The following is a 25,713-nucleotide window of genomic DNA, read 5'->3' as shown; positions in this document are numbered from 1 at the left end:
CTCTATGTATGGTTGGTTTCACACCTTTTCCGCCAAGAGGTGAGACATGCATGCCCGCTAGAAAGCCACCGTTCATGCGCAGAGAAGAAAGAGGCAAGTTGGGACCGACTCTTAGCAAGCAAAGAAGGAGTGTCTGTCAATTGGTTCCCTCGATGGAAAGAAGGAAGAACCGGGGTTCTGATTTCGTGCGGAGGATTTCCAAATGTTCCCTTGATGGGGACAAGGGGTTGCATCAGTTACAATCTCGTTCTTGCTATAAGACAACTTGGCTACCCTATGAGAGGGGCACCATTAGAGGAAGAGCTCGCACCTATTATTACACGAGGTTTCAATAACACCAACGCGGAGGCACTTCAGAAGGTCCACAAGGCATGGGAGATGGTGCAAAAGAAGGACAAGGAACTCAGAGGCAGTAACAACGGGCCCATCGGCGGCTACCGTAGGTGGTTGAAAGCCCACATGCAAGGTCTGGATTGGCTCCCGAGTTAGAGAACCACTAAAGGGGTGGAAGTTGGAGTGCCGGAGGAGGACGAAGAGGTGCAGGCCCTCAGGGCAGAACTCGAGAAAGCCCTAACAATAAAAGAAAAGTTCAAATCAGCAACTCTTAAGATTCGAAAGGAGAATGCCGAACTGAGAGATGTAAATATAGCCACCACCAAGGCCTTGGAACAAGAGGCCAAAAGGGCACGTAGGGAAGAACATGGCCGGAACAAATTCCGAGGGGCTCTGTGGGGTAGTAACAGCGAGCTTAAGCTTCGGAGGGAGGAAAGGGACCAATCACGAGTAGACAGTTTGATCTTGAAGGATGAGTTGAGGATTTGCCTAAGGTCCAAGAGAAGCTTGTCTCAGCAGTTGTGCGAGACCGAGACCAACATGTTAGCCATCATCAGCAAGTAACAAGAAGAATTAAATCTAGCCACGGCCCACGAACACAAAGTGGCGGACGAGTATGCCGAGTGTACGTGGAAAAGGAGGCTAGAGGAAGGGTAATTGACTCGTTACATCAAGAGCCAATAATGTGGATGGACCGATTTGCTCTTACTTTGAACTGGAGTCAAGAACTTCCCCGATTGTTGGCCAAGGCCAAAGCAATGGCGGACACCTACTCCACCCCCGAGGAGATCCACAGACTTCTCAGCTATTGTCAGCATATGATAGACTTAATGACCCATATAATTAGGAACTGCTAGGAAGTTTGTATTGTCACTCAGATCTTGACTAGTTATAACTTTCTGAATAAAATGAGTTTATCCCGCGTTTTTACTCCAAAAAAATCAGTGTGAATCAAATCACTCCCACATTTTATCTCTAGCATGCATTCATTATTTTTTATGTACTCCTCACGTTTGGTTTTTTAGGAAAAACGTCATAACTAAATGTGCCCCAAGGCATCCCTATCGCACCAGATCCAAATCTAGGACGATGAGTGACCAAGAGGAAATACAGGAACAGATGAAAGCCGACATGTCGGCTTTGAAAGAGCAAATGGCTTCCATGATGGATGCCAGGCTAGGAATGAGGCAAGTAATGGAGAATAACACAGCCACCGCTGCCGCTGTTAGTTCGGCTGCCGAAGCAGACAAAACTCTCCCAGCTACCGCGCATCATCCTATCCCAAACGTGGCAGGATGAGAAAGAAGCACATTGGGGCACATCAGCAACCCCCATCTGGGATACAACCGAGCGGCTTACCCTTATGGATTACCACCTAATTACACGCCACCAGTCATGCGTGATGACGCGGGTCAAGTCCCTTCCCCCATCCTTGAAGGGGAGCCTCCTCGATAGTCGGACGAGGTTCACGAGGATCGTAGAGAGCATGCCCAAGGAGACATCGATTCCTACTCTCCGGTCCCCGTCGAGGGGCCAGTACCCAACACACTACCTCAGCCCAACCTCACGGGAGAACCTCGAAACCTCCCAGCATAACCAATATTCTTGTCCGCAGAAGGGCCACCCCTGGCAGCGGAAGAAAAAAGGAATCTCGATCCCATCGAAGAGAGATTGAGAGTTGTTGAAGGCTTTGGCGACTATCCATTCACGGACATGGCTGATCTTTGCTTAGTACTAGACGTTGTCATCCCCCCAAAATTCAAGGTACCTGATTTCGATAGGTACAAAGGGACGACTTGTCCTAAGAACCATCTCAAAATGTATTGTCGCAAGATGGGGACACATTCTAGGGATGAAAAGTTGTTGATGCACTTCTTCCAAGATAGCTTGGTTGGGGCTGCGGTTGTCTGGTACACTAATCTAGAAGCTTCCCGCATCCGCACTTGGAAGGATATGATTACTGCCTTCCTTAGGCAATATCAGTACAACTCTGATATGGCTCCCGACCGGACTCAGCTGCAAAACATGGTTAAAAAGGAAATCGAGTCCTTTAAAGAGTACGCTCAGCGTTGGAGGGACCTAGCAGCGCAAGTAGCCCCTCCCATGGTCGAAAGGGAAATGATTACCATGATGATAGACACCTTGCCGGTGTTTTACTATGAGAAATTAGTGGGCTTCATGCCCTCCAGCTTCGCAAACTTGGTATTCATCGGGTAAAGAATCGAAGTGGGCTTGAAGAGAGGGAAGTTCGATTACGTCTCCTCCACAGGTACCAACGCTAGGAGGATCGGAGCAACTGGGGTAAAGAGGAAGGAAGGAGATACCCATGCCGTCACTTCAACGCCCGCATGGATCAAGCCACCGCAGATCTCCCACGGTACCCATCAGTATGCACAACATCACCCGAGCTTCTCAGCTCGCGCCGGGGACTCCTTCAACTCAGCACCCGTACAAACTAGGGCGCCCGCGCCCATCCAGAGGGAGCCCCCCTAGGCTCCGGCTCCAACCCTGACTCGCCCAGCCAGCAATGCCCACTTTGGCGCCAGTTCCAACGCGATAAGGAACTTTCCCCCGAGGCCAACTTCAAAATTCACCCCGTTCCCAATGACGTACGAGACCTCTTGCCATCCTTCGTCGCCAACCAGATAGCTGTGATATCTCCCGGAAGGATCTACCAACCTCCTTTCCCAAAGTGGTATAACCCTAACGCAACCTGCGCATACCATGGGAAAACCCCGGGCCACTCAACCGAACAGTGCCTGGCCTTTAAGCACAAGGTCCAAAGTTTGATAGAAGCCAGATGGATGACGTTTTAAGAGGACCGGCCCAACATAAAAACAAACCCGCTTGCCAATCATGGAGGGGGAGCGGTTAATGCCGTGGAGTCGGGTAGGCCGCGCAGGTCCAAACCTTTGAAGGACGTGACGACCCCTAGAATGTTTATCTACGAGGCCCTATAAAAGGGGGGGCGTAATTCCCTGCGGTGGGTGTGAGGAAGATTCTTGTTTGATGCATCCCAGCGTGCTACATAGCATGGAAGCATGTTTAGCAGTAGAGGACTTGTTGCAACAGATGATAGACCAAGGCCGGTTGGAAGTCGGCGATGAGGGGGGTGAAGAGCAGCACATATGCATGCAGTCCGTAGATGAGGAAGGTCTTAGAAAGCCTAAGCCTTTGGTGATATATTTCACCAGAGACGTAGCTCCCCAAACGACCCGATACCCCTCGGTAGTTAGACGTATTCTGTTTCCATACCAAAATAGCCACACAGTTCCGTGGAGGTATGCGCGTCCAAGCGAAAGGAAGGAAGAAGCCACCGACATCAGCTCGCTGTCGGCCAAGGTAACCAATATCACGGGGTTGAGCGGCATGACCCGCAACGGTCACGTGTTCGCACCCCCTGACCTGCCAACACAGCCCGCAAACGCTAAAGGGAAGGCGAAGATAGCGGAAGGACAAAATGACAAAGTGATCCCCGCTCCGAACGAGGATGTTCCAATGAAAGGTCTTTCTGACAAAAAGGATGGTTGTGGCAAGAAAGAAGTATCGCTAGAGGAGGCAGGCGAGTTCCTCCGCATTATTCAACAAAGCGAGTTCAAGGTCATTGAGCAGCTCAACAAAACCCCGGCCAGAGTCTCTCTTTTGGAACTGCTCATGAGCTTTGAGCCTCATCGGGCTTTGCTAGTAAAGGTCTTGAACGAAGCTCATGTAGCCCAAGACATCTCCGTAGAAGGCTTTGGGGGACTCGTCAATAACATCACCGTCAACAACTACCTCGCCTTCGCTGAAGAGGAAATCCCTGCCGAGGGGAGAGGGCATAATAGGGCTTTGCATGTGTCAGTCAAATGCATGGACCACGTCGTGGCCAAGGTACTCATCGATAACGGCTCCAGTTTGAACGTAATGCCCAAAAGCACGTTGGAGAAATTGCCGTTTAACGCTTCCCATCTAAGGCCAAGTTCCATGGTGGTTCGTGCCTTCGATGGCAGCCGCCGAGAGGTGAAGGGAGAGATCAACCTCCCTGTACAGATAGGGCCTTATACCTGCCAGGTTACGTTCCAAGTGATGGATATTAACCCGGCTTACAACTGTCTTTTGGGCCACCCGTGGATCCACTCAGTGGGAGTCGTTCCCTCTACACTCCACCAAAAGCTGAAGTTCGTAGTGGAGGGGCATTTGGTCATTGTATCGGGGGAGGAAGACGTCTTGGTAAGTTGCCCGTCCTCTATGCCATATGTGGAAGCCACAGAGGAGTCATTGGAAACGGCCTTCCAATCTTTTGAGGTAGTAAGCATTACCTCCGTAGATTCCCTCTCTGGGCAGCCTTGCCTATCCGATACGGCAATGATGGTGGCCCGGGTGATGTTGGGGTACGGCTACGAGCCCGGAATGGGTTTGGGCCAGAACAACGGCGGCAAAACCAGCCTGGTATGCACCAGAGGAAATCACGGGAAGTTTGGGTTAGGCTATAAACCCACGCAAGTTGACATAAGGAAAAGTATCGCGGAAAGGAATAATAGAGGCCAAGGCTCGCGGTTGGACAATAAGCCGAAGGGGCCCCACCCTGCCACATCAGTAGAACCTTTATAAGTGCGAGTCTAAGACACAAAGGCCAAGTCGCCGCAATATGCGAGGATGACCCCCGAGGGGATCGGATTTGGTACGGCCATGTCCTCCTGGTTTTCGACTAGGAAATTGGCGGGTGGAGGAGCGCCCAGATGTTTACGCGACAAGCATAATGTAACCCTTTGTAGCTTTTAAACTCTACGGTTGGGCCTAGGCTTTGGAGTTTCCTTTTGTTAAGGCATTATGTCTTTTGTTCCTGATTTTATAATATAAAGATCTTTCTTCATCTGTTCCTGCGCCTCTACCCATTCTCATTCATTTGCATGTTTATTTCTTTACGCTTAAAAATGCTAGATCCGACGACGAGTCCCTCGAAGGTACTAATACCTGGGACCCGACTGTCGATTTTGAGCAAGAAGCGGGTCGGACGGAGAGTGAAGAGGATGAGGATGTGGGACTTCCCCCAGAGCTGGAGAGGATAATCGCTCAAAAGGACCAAGAGATGGGGCCTCATCAAGAAGAGACAGAACTAGTAGACTTAGGAACCGACAGTGGGAAAAAGGAAGTAAAGATAGGTACGGGTATGAATGCATCCATCCATGAAGAATTGATGGCCCTGCTAAAAAACTACCAAGACATCTTTGCCTGGTCATACTAAGATATGCTCGGTTTGAGTTCTGACATCGTACAACACAAATTACCTCTAAATCCTGAGTGTTCCCCGGTAAAACAAAAGCTGAGGAGGATGAAGCCCGAGACATCCTTGAAAATAAAAGAAGAGGTAAAGAAACAATTTGACGCTGGCTTTTTGGCTGTCGCTCGGTACCCGAAATGGGTTGCCAACATTGTACCAGCCCCTAAGAAGGATGGGAAAGTACGAATGTGCATGGATTATTGGGACCTGAATCGAGCCAGTCCCAAGGACAATTTCCCTCTACCGCACATCGATATCCTCGTGGATAATACGGCTAATTTCGCTCTGTTTTCCTTCATGGACGGGTTCTCCGGCTACAATCAGATAAAAATGGCGCTAGAGGATATGGAAAAGACTACTTTCGTCACCCTGTGAGGGACGTTTTGTTATAAGGTGATGTCCTTTGGGCTCAAGAACGCCGGGGCAACCTATCAACGGGCTATGGTGGCTTTGTTCCACGATATGATGCACCGAGAAATTGAGGTCTATGTGGACGACATGATCGCCAAGTCTAAAACCGAGGAGGAACACCTTGTCAACTTGTAGAAGTTGTTTGAAAGGCTTAGGAAGTATCGATTGAGGTTAAACCCCGCTAAGTGCACCTTCGGGGTCAAGTCAGGGAAATTACTGGGTTTCATCGTAAGCCAAAAAGGGATAGAGGTGGACCCCGAAAAGGTAAAAGCCATACTTGAAATGCCAGAACTGCGTACCGAGAAGCAGGTCCGAGGTTTCCTGGGGCGTTTGAACTACATTGCCAGATTCATATCACAGCTCACCGCTATTTGTGAGCCGTTGTTCAAGCTCTTACGCAAGAACCAATCCATCCGCTGGAATGAGGACTGTCAAGAGGCGTTTGGAAGGATCAAATAGTGCCTCATGAACCCTCCCGTGCTTATGCCGCCGGTGCCTGGAAGACCTCCTATCTTGTATATGACGATTTTGGATGAGTCAATGGGGTGTATGCTGGGGCAACATGACGAGTCTGGGAAAAGAGAGCGCGCCGTCTACTACTTGAGTAAGAAGTTCACGGCCTGTGAGATGAACTACTCCCTGCTGGAAAGAACGTGTTGTGCTTTAGTCTGGGCGTCCCACCGTCTATGACAATACATGCTGAGCCATACCATCTAGTTGATATCCAAAATGGACCCATTCAAGTACATCTTTGAGAAGCCTGCTCTGACAGGGTGGATCGCTCGGTGGCAGGTGTTGCTATCTGAGTTCAATATAGTCTATGTCACCCAAAAGGCGATAAAGGGAAGCGCCTTTGCAGATTATTTGGCTCAGCAGCCTCTCAACGACTATCAAACCATGCATCCCAAGTTCCCGGATGAGGACATCATGGCCTTGTTTGAGGAAAAACCTGACGAGGACCGGGACAAGTGGATCGTGTGGTTTGATGGAGCATCAAACATTCTAGGCCATGGCGTTGGGGAAGCATTGGTCTCTCCGGACAATTAATGTATACCTTTCACAGCCAGGTTGGGGTTCGACTGCACCAACAATATGGCTGAGTATGAAGCATGCGCCCTGGCCGTCCAGGCGGCAATTGATTTCAACATCAAGCTGCTCAAGGTATACGGAGACTCGGTGCTGGTGATTCACCAGCTAAGAGGGGAATGGGAAACTAGAGACCACAAGCTGATACCCTACCAGGCTATATCAAGGAATTGGCTGGTTTCTTTGATGAGATCTCCTTCCATCATGTTCCCCGAGAGGAAAATCAAATGGCGGATGCACTTGCCACTTTAGCATCCATGTTCCAGCTGACACTACACGGAGACCTACCATACATTGAGTTCAGGTGTCGTGGCAGACCTGCACATTGTTGTCTAGTGTAAGAAGAGCGGGATGGTAAGCCTTGGTATTTTGATATCAAGTGATACGTTGAAAGCAAAGAGTACCCACCGGAGACTTCCGACAACGACAAGAGGACGTTGAGGAGATTGACGGTTGACTTCTTCGTGAGCGGAAGCATACTATACAAGAGAAACCATGACATGGTTCTGCTATGCTGCGTGAATGCTAAGGAAGCTGAGAACATGCCGTGGGAGGTCCATGAGGGCTCTTTTGGTATGCACGCTAATAGGCATGCCATGGCTAGGAAGATCTTAAGGGCGGGTTACTATTGGCTCACCATGGAGAGCGATTGTTGTCTCCATGTGAGGAAGTGTCACAAATGCCAGATGTTTGCAGACAATGTCAATGCTCTGCCCTTGCCTCTGAATGTCTTGGCCGCACCATGGCCGTTTTCCATGTGGGGAATAGATGTGATTGGGGCCATAGAGCCCAAAGCTGTGAACGGACACCGTTTCATCCTAGTGGCGATCGATTACTTCACTAAGTGGGTCGAAGCTGCATCGTACGCTAGCGTCACCAAGAGTGTGGTGGTCAGGTTCATTAAGAGGGAGATTATCTGTCGGTATGGTTTGCCGAGGAAGATTATCATGGACAATGGCACCAACTTGAATAACAAGATGATGGGGGAAATGTGCGAGGAGTTTAAGATCCAACATCACAATTCCACACCCTACAGACCAAAGATGAACGAAGCCGTGGAGGTAGCCAATAAGAATATCAAGAAGATTATCCAGAAGATGACCGTGTCATACAAGGATTGGCACGAGATGCTCCTATTCGCGTTACATGGTTACCGAACCTCAGTGCACACGTCAACCGGGGCAACACCGTTCTCATTGGTATATGGAATGGAGGCTGTGCTACCATTTGAGGTGGAAGTCCCGTCATTAAGAATCTTGGCGGAATCCGGATTAAAGGAATCGGAGTGGGCCCAAGCACGTTTTGATCAGCTTAATCTCATAGAAGGCAAGCGTTTGGCCGCCATGAGTCATGGGCGTTTATATCAGAAACGAGTGAAGAACGCTTTTGACAAGAAGGTACACATGCGCAGGTTCAGTGAAGGGGACTTGGTGCTGAAGAAAGTCTTCCAAGCTCTGAAAGACAACGGAGGAAAGTGGGCCCCGAACTACAAAGGGCCTTTCGTTGTAAAAAAAGGCTTTCTCCGGAGGGGCCCTGGTGCTTGCCAACATGGATGACAAGGAGCTACCTTCACCCGTGAACTCTGAAGTTGTCAAGTGATACTACGCTTAAGATCTAGGGCAATTGAGGAAGTCACTGCATGTTTTTATTTTTGTGTGTTCTTCTTGGTTTCCCCTAGGGATTCCTGTCCTTTGTATTTTCTCTCATCGCAGTATTTTAAAATAAAGAACGTAGGATTGAGGTTTTGATCCTCGCTTTGTGCTTCAAAAGATGTGCAGTATTTGATAACCTAAGCCTTTTCGCTCAGTCCATGGGATGCCCCAAGCGCTTAATTAAAACTGAACCCGACAAGCTTTCACTAAAAGGATTATTGCATTTGAAAATACTCATGCATACGCATACACATGCATATTTTTTATCTTATGACAAGAACCGAATCGTTTTAGGTAATAGTCAAATACCGAGACAAATCCAGAGACAGAGACAGATCGAGGTAAGCGGTAACGCGGCCACGATTTGCTGCGTAATGTCATTTCCTGCTTTCAGGTACTTAGGGATGGACATGAGTAGAGGCTACGCCCATGATCGACGGATCGTCGTCCCATGTCCAGCTCTGGACAAGCGAGAAGCTCTATTGGGAGGTAGCCTAGTATCCTTTAAATTCCTAGTTATTATTACTGTTGTGTCTTTAAGGTGATGGTCAGATGCCTAATTTACCCTAGGGGGTTCGAGTAAGCGAACAACGACCCATAGAGAGCGTGTGCCTTTGTTTTTTTTTTTTTTAAAAAAAATGCAGGATTAGCTCACCTGAGCGAGCACCCCCTGCACGAAATGGTTTAAAAAGAGAAGGGGAGTGCAGTTTTCACCCAAGAAACTTCTCCCCCTCACTTAAGAACGCTGCACTCACGGGATTGCTGGTTTTTTCTGACCCTAGGCCACCATTGTGTGCTTTTTTGCTTCCATTTTAGTGTCCTTGCCACTCCATACAAGTAAGTGCACTATCCTTTGGTTTCTAGCTTTCCATTGATGCCTTTTATGCTTTAAATTGTACATGATTTGACCAATTTCGTGAGACAATTTGGGGCAAATTTATGCTTTGATTCATTGAATTGGGGGGTTGTAGGGGATGGCCTTTGGCCTAGGTTGTGTTCTGAAATGATGGGGCAAGCCACATTGCCTCCATTCCCTTGTTGTTGGTACCGAAAAGTGTGCCCACCAAGTGCTCGGTGATATGTCTCAATGGTGTGTTTGCGCATAAGTTTGTGAATGTTGCTTATAGATTGGGTTTATGCATGTATGATTGGCATTTTTTTAGATGTGGGGACAACTTGTGGAAGTTAGGATAAATGCCAAAATATGATTTAGGCCTAGGGACCCAAGCCTTTGATTTTTGAAATGCAAGAAGGCATGAAATGGTGTGAAAATGTTGGTAAGGTTTCCCCTTTAGGCCGACACTTGGTTTGGGTTGCACCATGATGATTTCTTTATACCTAAATGGTGTGAAAATGTCGTTAACCATGTATGTGTGTATGTTGAATAGGTAGCCGAATGCTTTGCAAATGTGTGTATATGTTAAATATGGCCTGAAAATGCTTCTCAAAATAGGAACATTTGGCATGAAATTGCCTCTCAAAATGTGAATGAGTAGTACAAAAATTGCTTTTCCAATGAAGGTGCAACATGAAATTGTTTACAAATGAATGTAAATATGTGCGAATATATATGTAGCATGAAGTTTCCTCTCAAATGTATGAACATGTATGTGAATGAAATGTGAACATATAGAAAAAAAAATGGAGTAGGTAGGTAGCAAAATGCCTTGGAAAATATGTATGGATAGTTTGACGTGTAGCGTAAGGAATTTCTTTGCAAAAACGAAAGTGGGTGCATCTTATAGGATGTCGTTCATCGAGGGAAAGATAGGTATAAATGTATGAATACCCTAGGAGAACCCGCGCATTAACGCGTAAGCATTCCTTTCAAAATTCGTGTGGATATTCATGCTTTGTTGGAAAAAGGGTACGCTATTTGGCTTGATCTGGCTTTCATTTTGATTGAGTTTTCTTGAACTAACTTTCCAAACATTTTTGCAGGAAATGGCTCCGAAGAAACTCTCCACGAAGAGGTCTAGAAGAGACGCCACAGGAGAAGGGTCCAGTGCCACCCCAAAGTTTGATAGTCATTGTTTCCGGAGTGTCGAGCACCAGCAGCGCTTTGAGGCCATCAGGGGATGGTCGTTCCACAGGGAGAGGCGTGTCCAGCTTAAGGAGGATGAGTATATGGGCTTTCAGGAAGAGATAGCTCGCAGACGTTGGACACCGCTGGTGACTCTCATGGCTAAGTTTGACCCTGAGATAGTCCTAGAATTCTATGCTAATTCTTGGCCCACGGAGGAGGGAGTTCGGGACATGCGTTCGTGGGTGAAGGGTTAGTGGATTCCCTTTGACGCAGATTAGCCAATTCCTGGGTGACCCCCTAGTTTTGGAGGAATGCCAGTAGTGTGAGTTTAGCCAAAGGAGGAACAGAGCCGATGGGTTCGATGAGGAAGCCATTGCCCAGCTGTTGTGCACACCGGGGCAGGATTTCGCCCAGACCGCTGCAGGGAGGCGGGTGCGGATCATGCGCACTAGCATGACCACCTTGACCCAAACATGGATGACACTACTACTCAGCAATGTCTTGCCTAGCGATCACAACTCCGATCTTCCTCTGCCTAAGTGTCAGTTGGTGTATGCCATCCTGACACGGATGAGCGTCCATGTGGCCCAGGTGATTGCTGACGTCATTTATTTGTTTGTAGGTATGACGCCTACTAGGCACCCTTTGGACCCAGATAAGTCCAACAGGGCCCTGGGGTTTCCGGCGTTGATCACAGGCCTCTGCCAGTCCTACGGAGTTCCCGTCACCCCCAATAAAGTAATCCGACCGCCGATCACTCGAGCCTTCATCGAGAAGTACTGCATGCCTAGGCAGGCGCAGGGTGATGCACATCAGGCCGCAGGGGCATCGCCACCACCTCGGCAGGCCGATCCAACTGGGTCACTGGGCGTGGAGTGCTATCTGAACAATACAGAGTTGTCACCAAGTAAACAAGAACAGAAAGGAAACCACGACCTAAAGTGGTCCTCTCCCTTTGATTGCCAACCAAAATCTTGTGCGTCGGTGACTTGTTCACCTCACACTAAACAAAAACAGCAAAGGAAAAGGCCAAGAACACTCAAAGCCAAATTTCCCAGAAAAAAAAAACCATTCCCAAGAAAAAGTCTTATTGATCCATGATCACGCATGTAATCTTTGATTTGATAGGAAATGATTTGCAAAATCAAGTCATAGCATATCCATTGTTCGGAATTAGGATGAAACACTTACCTGTGTGAGATTAATACACTTTGAGTGATTTTCTTCTATTTTTGTTGGACCCAGTGTTTCCTCTAAATGGTCATTTAGAAACGAAATGCTAACATCCAAGATTTCATTTATGGTTATGAGAAAATTTCATCAGCATACTCTTCTTCCCCAATAAACGCATTGTTTTTCATCAAAAAATCATATGTTGCTCTGATCAGTTGGAGGTTTTGTTTCTTTACTAAAGCATGTTCGCATTTTAGTGAAAAAACACTAAGACTATTTTAGTCTCACAGTTATCAAGAACTACGTAAGTCTGAGTTCCTCATCACAAATTGAGGATACGTAGGAGCAAAAGCCCTGCTTTTGTCGACCACCCCACCTTTGTTACCGAGACCCAAGAGTCCGGTGGCATGCGGAGACACCCGATGGTAACCCGCAAACTTTCTTTTGCTATCTCTAAGACTCAACGCATGATAGCATGCAGAGACTAACATTGTCTTCTGCACCCTTTGTCAATCGCGGCCAACAAGCCCGTTGACACGCGGAGATTTACGTCGTCTTCTGCGCAGACAACCTCTGTCAGTACTAACTCGTGAAGTTAGGGGGTAGATGGAAATACCCAAGTGGTTATCCGTATAAACATTCTTTTGCTATCTCTAAGACTCAACGCATGATAGCATGCAGAGACTAACGTCGTCTTCGGAACCCTTTGTCAATCGCGGCCAACAAGCCCGTTGACACACGGAGATTTACATCGTCTTCCGTGCAGACAACCTCTGTCAATACTAACTCGTGAAGTTAAGGGGCAGGTGGAAATACCCAAGTGGTTATCTGTATAAACATTCTTTTGCTATCTCTAAGACTCAACGCATGATAGCATGCAGAGACTAACGTCGTCTTCTGCACCCTTTGTCAATCGCGGCCAACAAGCCCGTTGACACGCGAAGATTTACGTCGTCTTCTGCGTAAACAACCTCTGTCAGTACTAACTCGTGAAGTTAGGGGGCAGGCGGAAATACCCAAGTGGTTATCCGTATAAACATTCTTTTACTATCCATCAGACCCAGAGCACGATAGCATGCAGAGGCTATCATCGTCTCCTGCATCTTCTGTCGTCCTAACCCGTGAAGTTAGGTGACACGCGAGATTACCTTATGGTTACCCGCACCTTTCGTCAACTAGGGGCAAACGAGCCCGTTGACGTGAAGAGACTGATATCGTCTTCTGCACCTTTTGTCATCCAGGGACAGCGAGTCAGGTGGTAGGCGGAGATACCTTATGGTTATCCACGCCTTTCGTCAACCGAGGGAAACGAATTTGATGGTATCAGGATGATGTTGGTCGTTCGATGCTGATCATTTTCAAAATTTTTGCAGGTTTTTACTCTCGTCGTTCTGAAACATTCAAGCCCAATGACGCACGAGATTCTTCTCTGCTGGGCAGGGACGATCGAGTGCAATGGCGAAGGGAAGTGTCTTGGTTGTCCAACTTTTTCGTTTTCAAGATACTGAAGTTTGTTGATGCTTCTGATGCCTTTTCTTTTCTTTCTGAATGACAGGTTCTGCTGGCGAGGATATTGACCGGCCAAATGATGTTCCGCTCGAACGAAATTAGTGTCTTATCTTTACTTCGCTTTTATCTCCAATAAAAGACAAGTAAAGAGGGGCAACTGTCATACCCTAATTTCGTCTGGGGACCATTTGTTTGGTGGGATGCAACCTTCGCTTGACCGCTTCGAGGTACTTAACACTCATCGTTAGGCAATCCGTAAAGTTCCACGACATGTCAGGAGTCGAAAGGAAGCATTATTGCGCAATCCGTAAAGTTCCGTAACATTCCATAAGTCAAAGAGGGGATGGTTGCATAATCCGTAAAGTTTCGCGAAATTACAGAAAGAAAACAAGTATCGTTACGTAATTCGTAAGGTTCGTAACGTTACGGAAAAAGAATCAGCAAAAAAGGCAAAGGAGGGTGTATTTAGTAAAAGGGGTGTGCAAATAGCAACCAGGCCCACTTGGACCTTCCAGGGTGTTCCAACAGAAGGCGGTGCCTTCTGGTGGAAGCAACCCAGCTCGCTTGGGCGAGGTGGGCGGCAACCACCTCCCTCTTTTCCCCTATAAATAGGGGAAAGAGGGCAGAGCAAATTCGTTTAACCCTCCTGGTACTTAGGATTCACTTGAAATTAGTGAGAAAAATTGTTTCCGTGAAGAAAATCCAAGCCGAGGCGCTTCCGTAACGCTTCCGAGACATTTCCGTGAGCGATTTCGTGAAGGTTTTTCACCGTTCTTCATCGTTCTTCGTTCGTTCTTCGTTGTTCTTCGGTCTTCAACTGGTAAGTTCCCGAAATCGAACCTTTCAATTCATTCTATGTGCCCTTAGTGGTCCCCACTTGTTTCGTGTGCTTTTATTTTTATTTTGTTTGCTTTCCGTACCCCCTTTTGACGTGCTTTAACCACTTATTTATGTTGTTTTCTCGCCTAAATAAAAAATAAAATAAATTTCCAACAATCATTTGAGTTGTAATATCTTTTAATCTCTGTTAGAATAAAATCCGACCGATCTTTCAGGCCGTAACCACGTTTAAAACTAAAAAGAGGCAAAATAATAATAAAATAATAAAAAATATCTTTAAATAAAATAATAAAAAGAAAATCAATCGGACGTTTTTCTTTGGGTTTTTTCTTAATTGAATTGACTAATAACCAAAGTGAAACTAAGGCTAAAATCAAATCAAGCTTTTTTCATTAAAAATCACCTAAAAATCATTTTAAGGTCCAACGCTTTGAAATGGTCCTCTTTGCTTTTATTGGTTAAACGTGGACTTTTGAAAGCCTAAAATCAACACATAACTTTGTCACCTCTTTCAAAAAACCAAGAGATCATTAATGGTCCAATGCCTTAATGTTTTTCTCTCCTTTCAAAAGAATCAAAAGATCGTTTAATGGTCCAATGCCTTAAATGACCCATTTATTCAGTTGAAATATATCTTGCAAAAAAGATAAAAACAACTTAACCAAACGTTTAGTTCTCAAAGAACTACGAAGGTTTGATTTCCTTATCACAATTGAGGAATACGTAGGAGCAAGGGAAACACCCTTGTTGACCACTAAAAGATAAAAAATATAAAAGGCATAAAAAGACATAAAAAGTGTAAAAGAGAAAATAAAACAAATTGAAGTCATATTCGCACACTCGATTAAAGGCTGTCGTCCCTTGTGACGGACGTGTGGGGTGCTAATACCTTCCCCGTACGTAAATACAACTCCCGAACCTTTCATACTTAAAGTTCATAGACCACGCCTTTCCCGTTTTTCTGACGTTTTCCTCGAATAAACGTTGGTGGCGACTCCGCGCATTTTCCTTTCTTGGAAGACGCACCCGTGAGTCTTGCGTCCCCCTTCCGCCGAAGGGTAGGTTGCGACAGCCTGATAGTAACTTTTAGGCAACGTGTTTTCCTCTGGAAGCATATCGTGTACTATTTGAAGTAGTGAACTAAAACTTTTTTCACTCCACCCATATCTGGCCTTCACATTAACCAGACTTAACACCGTCGACAACAACATCAAGGAATTCTTACACCCCGGATACAAAGACTTCTTTGAATCAGTTTGCAATGTATCATACATAGGAGCATATGCTTGCTGAAAAGACTCTTGTCCAAGATCATGAATCATATCCTCTAAGCGATCTCCCATTTCTACATCAAACGGTTCAGATTGAGACCCCCTCTGCATGTCTGTCAATTCACTATGCCATATCCACGTGGTGTAATTCTTCTTAATCCCATCACACAATAGATGCTCTCATATGTCGTCTAGTATTTGTCGTCTCCCATTCAAACAATTGATGCAAGGACAAAAATATTTTTCGTCCTTATCCGGTCGACTTCTTTTGGAAGAAAATTGCTAAAATTGATCAACACCTTCCTCATATGTAGGGCTCATGCGAGTTTCATTCATCCAACTTCGATCCATCTAAATAATAACTCCGTGATACTCACAAAGTTATTCCATGCATCAAAATCTCACTTTTTCGTTATAGGTGTGGCCCTATCCCATTCAGGAAGACATTTTTTTATGGTAGCTTCATACGTCAAGGTTAAGTCTCTTTTGTTAAATTTGACAAAATTTCAGCAGCATTTCGCATTGGTCTCCAAGTACACAACATGAAATCGGTGAGATTATTTCCCCGATAATCAAGTATGCACTTAGAGAACAACTAGAAATGCATTGTACCAAAATTTCATCAAATTGAACAAAAACGCACGAATCTACCATAAAAGTATGAGTCTCCCCAAACAGTCCAAATGGACAATTCAAGATTGAATACAACGATTAATGCAAACTATCCGCAAGAATCATTGTATCCAATCTCAAACGGGAATTTAAGGTTCACAAAGGGCTAACATTAACTATATGCACAACAATAGTCATTAATCACATAAAAAAGACATGGTTTGCATTTGTACTTGTAATAATGGTCAGTAACAGTCTCCAACAATGAATATCGTGACTGACGATGCTTCAAACCAAATGATAAATGTCTCGGAGCTTATGCTGCAGCAAACAAGGGTTCAGTCTATTGTTGCTAAGTTGTCATTAATACTCTACCTACCATGTAACATAATTGTGGGAAAGCAAACTATGTCTTACAATAGCAGTGTAAACTTCTCAAACAAATTGTCACCATAAAAAGTAAGCAAAAATTAAAATCATAAGCAGCTTCATGGAAATCACAGTGCAAGTGCTTATCCAATTAACACTCAATAACACCTGTACAATGTTTCTTATTCCTAAATATCTCCTTAATTGGATTCATATTTATATGCCTCGGCATATGATAATAGCCAATGGAAGTTTTTCATCTGCATCAACACTCCTCAACGTTCTAATTAGAGAGGGAGTGGTAGTATTTAATTCAATAAGCAATATCATTTTCTTCTTTTAGTTCTTTAACTAATGACCAAGTATACTAATTAGCAAGTCCCTTATGATTATAATATCTATGTATTAATAATATTTTACTATTATGATCTTGTTTTCCAGATGAAAACTATTTAACAAATGGGCATTTAGACTCTACCATAAACTGGATTCCTGGCTTAAAGAACATCACTCTAAGGGACCTTGTTGGCATCTATCGTACCACAGATCCAAATGATATACTTTTGGACTTTGCGGTGGAATAAATTGAAGCAACTTCAAAGGCTTTGGCTATTATTCTGCCCATATTTGATGCCTTGGAGCGTGATGTGCTGAATGCACTCTCCATAATGTTTCCTAAACTTTAAAACAAGAACACAATGTACTGTGAAGGCCCACTGGAGTTGCTCTTTGTTTAAACTTCAGAGAGTACATTTGACTCTATTAAGTGTTATTTGTGGAAGGAAGAGTGTGAGTGTCTCAAATGGTTGGATTCACAAGAACTCAATTTGGTTCTCTATGTGAATTTTGGCAATGTTATAGTCATGAGACACCAACAACTAGTTGAATTGGCCTGGGGCCTAGCAAATAGCAAGAAAAAGTTCATGTGGGTGATTAGGCCTGATTTAGTTGAGGGTGAGGCCTCAATTTTGCCACCAGAAATTGTAGAAGAAACCAAAGACAAAGGCCTATTGGTGGGTTGGTGTCCTTAAGAGCAAGTTTTGAAGCACCCAATAGTGGCAGGGTTTTTGACTCACTGTGGTTGGAATTCCATGCTTGAAAGCATAACCAATAGGGTGCCTTTGATTTGTTGTCCCTTTTTCAATCACCAAACTCTCAATTGCAGGTATATCTCTCGTGAATGGGCTTTTGGCATGGAGATGGATAGTCATAATGTTACAAGGGCTGAAGTGGAAAAGCTTGTGAAGGAGTTATTAGAGGGTGAGAAGGGTAAAGAGATGAAGAAAAAAGCAATTAAGGGGAAGAAATTGGCATAAGAAGCTACCCACACCAATGGTTCGTCCGTTTTGAATTTGGAAAAACAGGTGAATGAATTGTTGTTTGTCAAGACTTAGGCTACAAGAAAAGGCTACAAGAAAATAAGTTGACATTGGCTAGCTTCCATATTACTAAGTTGATATTCAGATATTGTTTGTAATGCTATCATCTAAATGTGATTTGAACGAGTTTCCCTATGGTGTTAATGTGGGATTCAATATTACTATTATTTCTTTCTTGTTGATGCTATTGAATGCTTGAATGCTCTACTCGTTTTCAATTGGAAAATTATTTTTCAAAATTGCTTAATTAAAATGTATGCTAAATACAGTAGCAAAATTTCCCATATCGAAGACTAGAATTTGAAACTCCTAATATGCACCATTGACCAAAAGCCTCAAGCAGTTGACCAGAGGAACAAAAGCAGCAAAGTAGCTAGCCTTAGGGGAGTTGCTATCCTAGCAATTACATCAAAACATTCAAACAATGCAGCAACACCAGTAATCAATGCATTGCAATTCACACACCTAAACTAGTATGAAAGATTCAAAAATTGAAGAAATGGGATACCTGAAAATTGGCCAAGAAACCAAAAAAAGCAAGGCAGACAATATATGGACCAGCTTTTTGCTCAGACCCTACCCAATCAATTTTCACTAACCCAATAAGTCACATCATAGCTAAGCACCAACACACAAATCAAAAGTGTACTAGTTAATTTTAGTTCACGAACTAAAATCAATTCATTTTATCTTATAAATATTTACAAAGAAATTTATCTAAACTTTGTACACAAATTCAGTTTTGGAAACTGTGTATGTGCATGCAAGTATGAAATAAACTAATGGCATGTTTGCTTTCTTCTATACTACCACATACCAATTGAAATCAGCAACAACAAAATCGATTAATGTAGGTTCAATCAGCACTACTCCAATAGGGGAACACAACAAACCTAGTGTATATACAAGAATTCCACATATTACTACAAGGTAGCACTAAGGGTACTTGACAAGCAGTAAATAGAAACCATTAGCATTGAATGATCACTTGAATCCTTGAAGAACTATCTGAACCGGATTCAAGAAGTGCTACTAGTTTTCTCAAGTACCACAAATATTATTTTATGACGAAGACATCAACAGTTTTCATACGTCTACGATTGTGAGTCAATTGGCATAAGTCTCTTCATATAAGTTATCCTCTTACCACCTAAACTAGTACTCAGTAACCATTTCGCAATGGTTTCACAACCTTCGAGTCAACAACAACTTTAGTTACCTATAAGTTAGCTATGTGGCCTACTAGTTAACTAAACAAAAAGGTTGAAGGAGCCAAGACTTACAGAATGCCAAATGGAACAACGAGGGAAGATAGGAAATGCAGGTAGCCATGATTTGAAGGAAAGAAGGAATGGGTTAGGGCTAGAGGTTTTGAGCATCAGCAAATACCTAGATTTATCTTTTAATTTATGTAATTTCTATTTGCGTAAGGTGCTAGTTTTTTGTGTTTTTACCCATAAAAATCAGTTCTTGTCAAAGGTTATTGACAAAAAACATCATTAAAATGAACATCTATATCAAAGAGTTAGGGTCATTTTGTGGACTTAAGCACCATTGTCCTGCTATATCACTCTTCATCCTTAAAGTTGAAGCAGGGGAACATGAAATGAGACACCCATCAAAAACAAATCACATGAATAATTTTTTGTTGGAACTTTGGAGTATAATTTGTAACATAGAAGATTTCCATCATCATCACACAAACAAAAACTACTAAACACATTTGGTCCATCACAAAAGCTACCAAAATTGTATAAGGCATTACTTAAAAATATCAACCAAACCACAATGAATCGTAAATAAACTATGTGCTTATTGGTTTTAAAGTTTGGCATCTATAGGGGGTTAGCAAAAACAGGATAAATCTGTAAACTCATAAATAGTAGTAAAATAGGTGCCACAGAAACTAGTTTTCTTAGGTCTGGATGTAACAAGGATGATGTTGGAAACTGTTCTCAAACTAGTTCTGTTTATGGCTCTCAATTTAGTTCATGGGTTGAGAATAGTGGGATTGTGAAATGTGAGCATAGATGCAAGAGTATTTCCTTGCTTATTATTGCATTCCTAATTTTTTGGTAATTTAAATATCTTGTTCTATCACTGAGTTGCTTTTTTTTTTCTTTGATCTCTTTTTATGACTTGACAATGTAGCATAGATGCACTTTTGGAACAAACCAATGAACCAAGATCCTTCAAGGAGAAAACACTATTGACGTTGCAAACTAAGCTCTGCAACAAAGTAGGATTATTATCGGTGATGATTATGTCATCAACATATAATAACATGTAGACAGTTGTGGAACCTTTGAAATAGACAAATAATGAGGGATCACATTTGCTAGAGATGAAACCAAACTTGCAACCAATAGGGACCCTATTAGGGGGAAAAGGATCAAGAGTCCAAGTATTATTGTTGATAAAGGCATGATATTCTACCTTCATACCCGTCAACCATGCAGGGTCAGCAAGAGCTTGCTTAGTGGACTTAGGTTCCAAGTGAGCAAAATAAGAGTAGGATTTATCCTCCTCTGAACAATGCCAGATTTGGATCTGGTTTACATAGGGTGATTATTTTGAGGTACACTTTGAACATTTTATGGTAAAGAATGAGAGGAAGAACTAGTGGAAGAAGGATTAGGTGAAGAAATGTGGGACTGATCTAAAGAGACAACAATTTGTGAGGGTTATGGGGTGGAGACAATAGTAGGGGATTGTTGAGAAACAACAGCAAAATTCTGAAACACTATTGGTGACTTATTAGGAGAAGGTGGGTGAGTTGGGGGAATGGGAACAATAAGAATAAAGGCTAATGGTAATGATGATGAGGATAAATTTGTGGGCTTCAATGTAGTAGAAAACAAATCAGGATAGGGATATCTGATTTCATTAAAAATAACATCCTTAGAGACATAAATTTTGGCATCAGAAGATACACATTTGTGCCCTTTATGCCTAAAGTGCCAAGTGTTGGTTGAGACAGTATTTACAAAAGCTGAATTAACAGGAAAATGAGTTTTTACAATGGAAGACAACAAATCAGACTTCAAGGCAGTCTTAGAAAATGAGCTTGAAGAGGTAGAATTTGACAGCGGCTTGGTTAATGTGTACAAGCCATTGGATCCAACATGAACTTTGAGAAGAATCTCATTGGATCCCTGAGATGTAACAAGGCACACATTAGGGTGAAATTCAAGGGAAACTGAATTATCCCTTGTAAATTGACTAACACTTGGAAGATTTTTAGAAATGGTTGGAACAATATTCTATTGAGAACTAAATCAATAGAATGATTATAAGGAAGATGAACCAATAGATTTGATGGCCAGACCTTGACTATTGCCCACAATCACTTGATCAAGACCCTCAAATCAAGAACACTACTGAATGTTCTCAACATTGGCAGTAACATGATGAAAGGCACCAAAGTTGGGATACCAAATGTTGGATGGGTCAGAAGTTGAACCAACAATCATAGCTTGAGGACTGTGATTCCGTTTGGTAGTGAAATTTGTCATTTGTTGAAAGGTTTAGGAAAAGAGTGAAGGTTACATTTAAGTTTAACAGCTTTGATGGCCAGTAACATGATGAAAGGCACCCAAGTTGGGATACTAGATGTTGGATGGGTTAGAAGTTGAACCAATAGTCATAGCTTAAGGATTGTGATTCTGTCTGGTAGTGAAATTTGTCATTTGTTGAAAGGTTTAGGAAAAGAGTAAAGGTTACATTTAAGTTTAACAGCTTTATGAAGATGACATGTGCCTTTGCATATTGGGTAAGGTATCATATGTCTCTAGGTGCAATGGACTTTCAACACGGACACGGTGATATTATTATGCCATATATCATATGGCTACGACTTTAATTTGCACTCAGCAATAACTTACGTGGCTCTATCCAGTGATACCTTTTGGCCCTATCACATTTAAATGCTTCACACTTAGATCAATGTCTTTATATATATATATATATATATATGTGTGTGTGTGTGTGTGTGTGTGTGTGTGTGTGTGTGTGTGTGTGTGTGTGTGTGTGTGTGTGGCTCTCTCTCTCATATGTAATAACAAAACCGATTAATTGCCATGCTAGAATCATAGAGTATCTCACTAAAAGGCTAGCTAGTACAACGTTGTGTGCATGTGTGCCCCCTTCACTGCGGCAGTGTGGCATCATTCATTGAGAAATGGTTCCAAGATTGAATACCTGTAGATTTCTTAGGAACTCAAAACTCTTAGGAATGGTTCCATTCAATTGGATCAGAGCCAGGTTTAAAGTTCTCAAGGATGACAAGTTTGCAAATGGTGAGGGAATTGGACAAGTAAAGGTATTATTACTGAGATTTAGAAAGATCAAGGACTTGGAGATGTGTGAAGTTGGTTTTTCCTTTTGGTGGTCCTAAGTTATCAATTTGATAGCTCTCCAAGTGTAGTTTTGAAAGAGATGGAAGTGCACTCACTACTTGAAGCTAGTTACCTTGTTTATGAAGGTCTGAACCACTCAAATCAAGGTACTCTAAGGAAGATAGCCTTGATATCCAATTAAGGTTATCTATCTGAAGAGCATAATTATATCCAAGATTAAAGTGTTGCAAGTTTGAGAGGTTTCCTAGTTCATGAGGGATTAATCCCATCAACCCACTTAAGCTAAGGTCCAAGTTTCTCATACTCTCCATTGAGCCTAGGAAGCTTGGCGGGTGGTTACCTAGCTAATAGCCATATATTTGGTTCTCTAATACTTATTCTATATATGGTATTAGCTAACCATAGGTCTGCTCTCATTGATGCTAGGCTATTTGTAAATCAGTACCACTTCTACTACTTTCATTAATATATATAATATATCTACTTATGAATAATTTAGCATGAATAAATAACAATGTGGGTACTATTCTGATTTCTATTAACTTGTTTTAAAAAATGGTGTGAGACAGTGACTCCTCAAAGCTCAGAACACACAACAATAAAAGAAAAACTAGAACATTGTTACATTTGCCATGGTGTTATACGCATTACAACACACACCTAGCTACCTAGCCATTAAGCATTCAAAGGACACCTAGCAATCTGAATTACCTCACTCAAAATGAGACCCTGCGAGCACGAGTGACCACCCCAAATAGACTGCAAAGTGAGCACCCCAAACAGACCTAGCAGTGACCACGACTTCCATAAACCAAATCCTTGCAACGAGCACGAGTTCCACAAACCAAATCCTTGCAGTGAGCACGAGTTCCACAAATCAACTCCTTGCAACACAAACAAACAAAGATCCTTGCAGTGAGCACGAGTTCCCAAAACGCACATATGGTATTCAATACAACATGTTAAAGACAAGAAATAGTCGTGAAACGTGTACCTAGGTAAGGTGGCGAGGTGTCACGGTCACGAAGAAGAAGAAGCTTAGATGGACAAGAGCAGAGTGCGAGCAAAGTAGGCTAGGGCTCGCGTTCTGATATTTTAAAATATAAGTCCAACATCGGTTTTCAATACAAAACCGATGTTAACCAAATGATGTTAATGTTAACATCGGTTTTATAAAAAACTGATGTTAATTAAAAGACGTTAACATCGTTTTTGCAAAACCGATGTTAATGTCAGTTCATTAACATCGGTTTTTCAGAAAACCGATATTAGCGAATACACATTATTTATAATTACGCCACTGCATTTATCTTAATATTGGTTTTGTTAAAAATCGATGTTAATCTGGTGATGTTAAATCTGCTTTTCGTAGTAGTGCATAATGCTTGGCTTATTTCTCTATACCTAATTGTTTGATTTTAATTAAAGTTATGGTTACCAAATTCAACTTTTTATGACTTAATTTGTTAAAAGGATTTTTTTATTTTATCTTCTCATAATATAGTGATTCGAAAGTGATGTATTTCGTTGTTACGCCCATATATTCAAGAATTACTTTTAAAAAATTGAAAATTTAAGGCTAAAAGTATTTACAAAATTAATTTTCGAGTCAAAATTCATCTTTAAGCTCCTTTAAGCAATATGTGCTTAAAATTATTAATAAATGCAGGGAATAAAACTAAAAAACCTATATTTACAATATTGTAATAAAACTTTAAAATAGTTAATGTTAAATTCAAAAATTTTAAATTATTATGTACTAATGAATAATATGACAGTGACAAACATTAGAAAAACAATACATCAAGACAAACATTAAACGAAACCATAAAAAAACTGGAAATTATATATCCATTCATTTCTTTAAAATATTGTGCGTGCTTTAAATAACGACATTCTACATATTTTTATTATTAACCATTTTATGATTAAAAATACAAATAAAACAATATTTAATAACCTTAATTTGGTAACAAATACAGGAAAAAAAAATCCCAATGCATTCAAAATATTTTTAAATTATTTTGTTTGTTTTTTTTTAATTCTATAATAACAAGATTTTGGTGAGATTTGGAAATTTCCTATAAAAAGAAAAGATTTTCAAATACCTAAGGCATAAATATATAGCTAAGTTTTTTTCACAAAAAAAAAATTAATTGTGAATTTTTTTTACAGCACAAAAAATACACAAAACTTCTATAACATCAAATTTAAAGGATCAATATCGTCTTCGTTTTTGCATCTGTGTCTTTAACAATTCATTTAACAATATGCAAAATTCAAAGCAACAATTAACATAACAACAATGAGAAAGATGGAGACAAAACTATAGAAATAGAAGGAACAAAATGAGCATGCAGCAAAGACAACATGAATTATCTAGGAGGCAAACAAATTACCAGCAAAGGAGAGATAAAAGAAAACAAGTGGACCCATCATGTAGTAGTGAGATGTCACATACCATACCAATTTTATCATTTCAATATTCCACATACGGTTTCAAGATGAAGGAGGACCAAGTAATGCACATTTGCCAAATACTGAGTTTGGCATCATTACGACAATAAGCTCGGTCAACAAATTATCAACAATTCAATACAGGTAAGAAAAAAATTGTTTGTTACTTTTATGTGTTTTCTATGATTATAAATGTTATCTGCTAGAAAATTCATGAAATATGTATTTAACTTTTATATTCAATAAACACTTTATTTTTTAGTTTATTGATTATTTTTTCCTATTTATTAATATTTATTATTATCTCTACACAAAACACACTTTATTATTTTGTTTGTTTAATTAATAATGCATATCGTAATTTGACTTCAAAAAGGTTTCAAGGAACGAATGACAATGAAGCATGATCAAGTAATAGGCATATTAATGACCGTGTTCATGATTTGTACAATTTTTTTTATGACAATCTATCATAAAATAATAATTACATAATATCCTTAGTCATATTATAATTATGAATCATTTTTTTTTACTAATTAAGTCAAAGTCGGTAAATAAATATATTAGTACATATTACTACAAAAGTGAGTGAATTTTTTTTTAGCCATTTGTAAAATAATACCAAACTGAATTAAGTGTAGGCACAACTATATGATTTCTAACATTTTTTTATTAACACATAATTTCCACATCAATTCTCACGAACACATGATAGTGCTCGCAATTTTCAGTTGCCTTCTCCAATTACATGTAGACATTGTCATGCACGTAGACATTGTCATGCACGTTTGTTTTATCATGAATCAAATGTATGTGTTGCATTGGTGGGAAGGTTTTATTACTACAAATTAATTCTCCTCAAGAGTTATTTGATATATTTTCGGACTCCACGTCTGAAGGAAGACATTTTAGGCATGTATTAGAAGTTACAACCATGTACTTTCACTTGCTAGTGGTATATATAGTTTTGCTTGCCA

The 25,713-nt window shown here is 41.8% G+C and overlaps 1 pseudogene; it reads left to right on the top strand.

The window, feature by feature from the left end:
• The first annotated feature begins 3,702 nt into the window (after nucleotides 1–3,702).
• Nucleotides 3,703–17,936, top strand: LOC100791904 (7-deoxyloganetin glucosyltransferase-like; annotated as a pseudogene).
• The last annotated feature ends 7,777 nt before the right edge of the window (nucleotides 17,937–25,713 follow it).

This window comes from Glycine max, chromosome 16 (genome assembly GCF_000004515.6).
Source record: "Glycine max cultivar Williams 82 chromosome 16, Glycine_max_v4.0, whole genome shotgun sequence".
NCBI lineage: Eukaryota > Viridiplantae > Streptophyta > Magnoliopsida > Fabales > Fabaceae > Glycine > Glycine max.
Note: the sequence above shows the minus strand (reverse complement) of the source record. Positions and strands in the feature narration are given on the sequence as shown.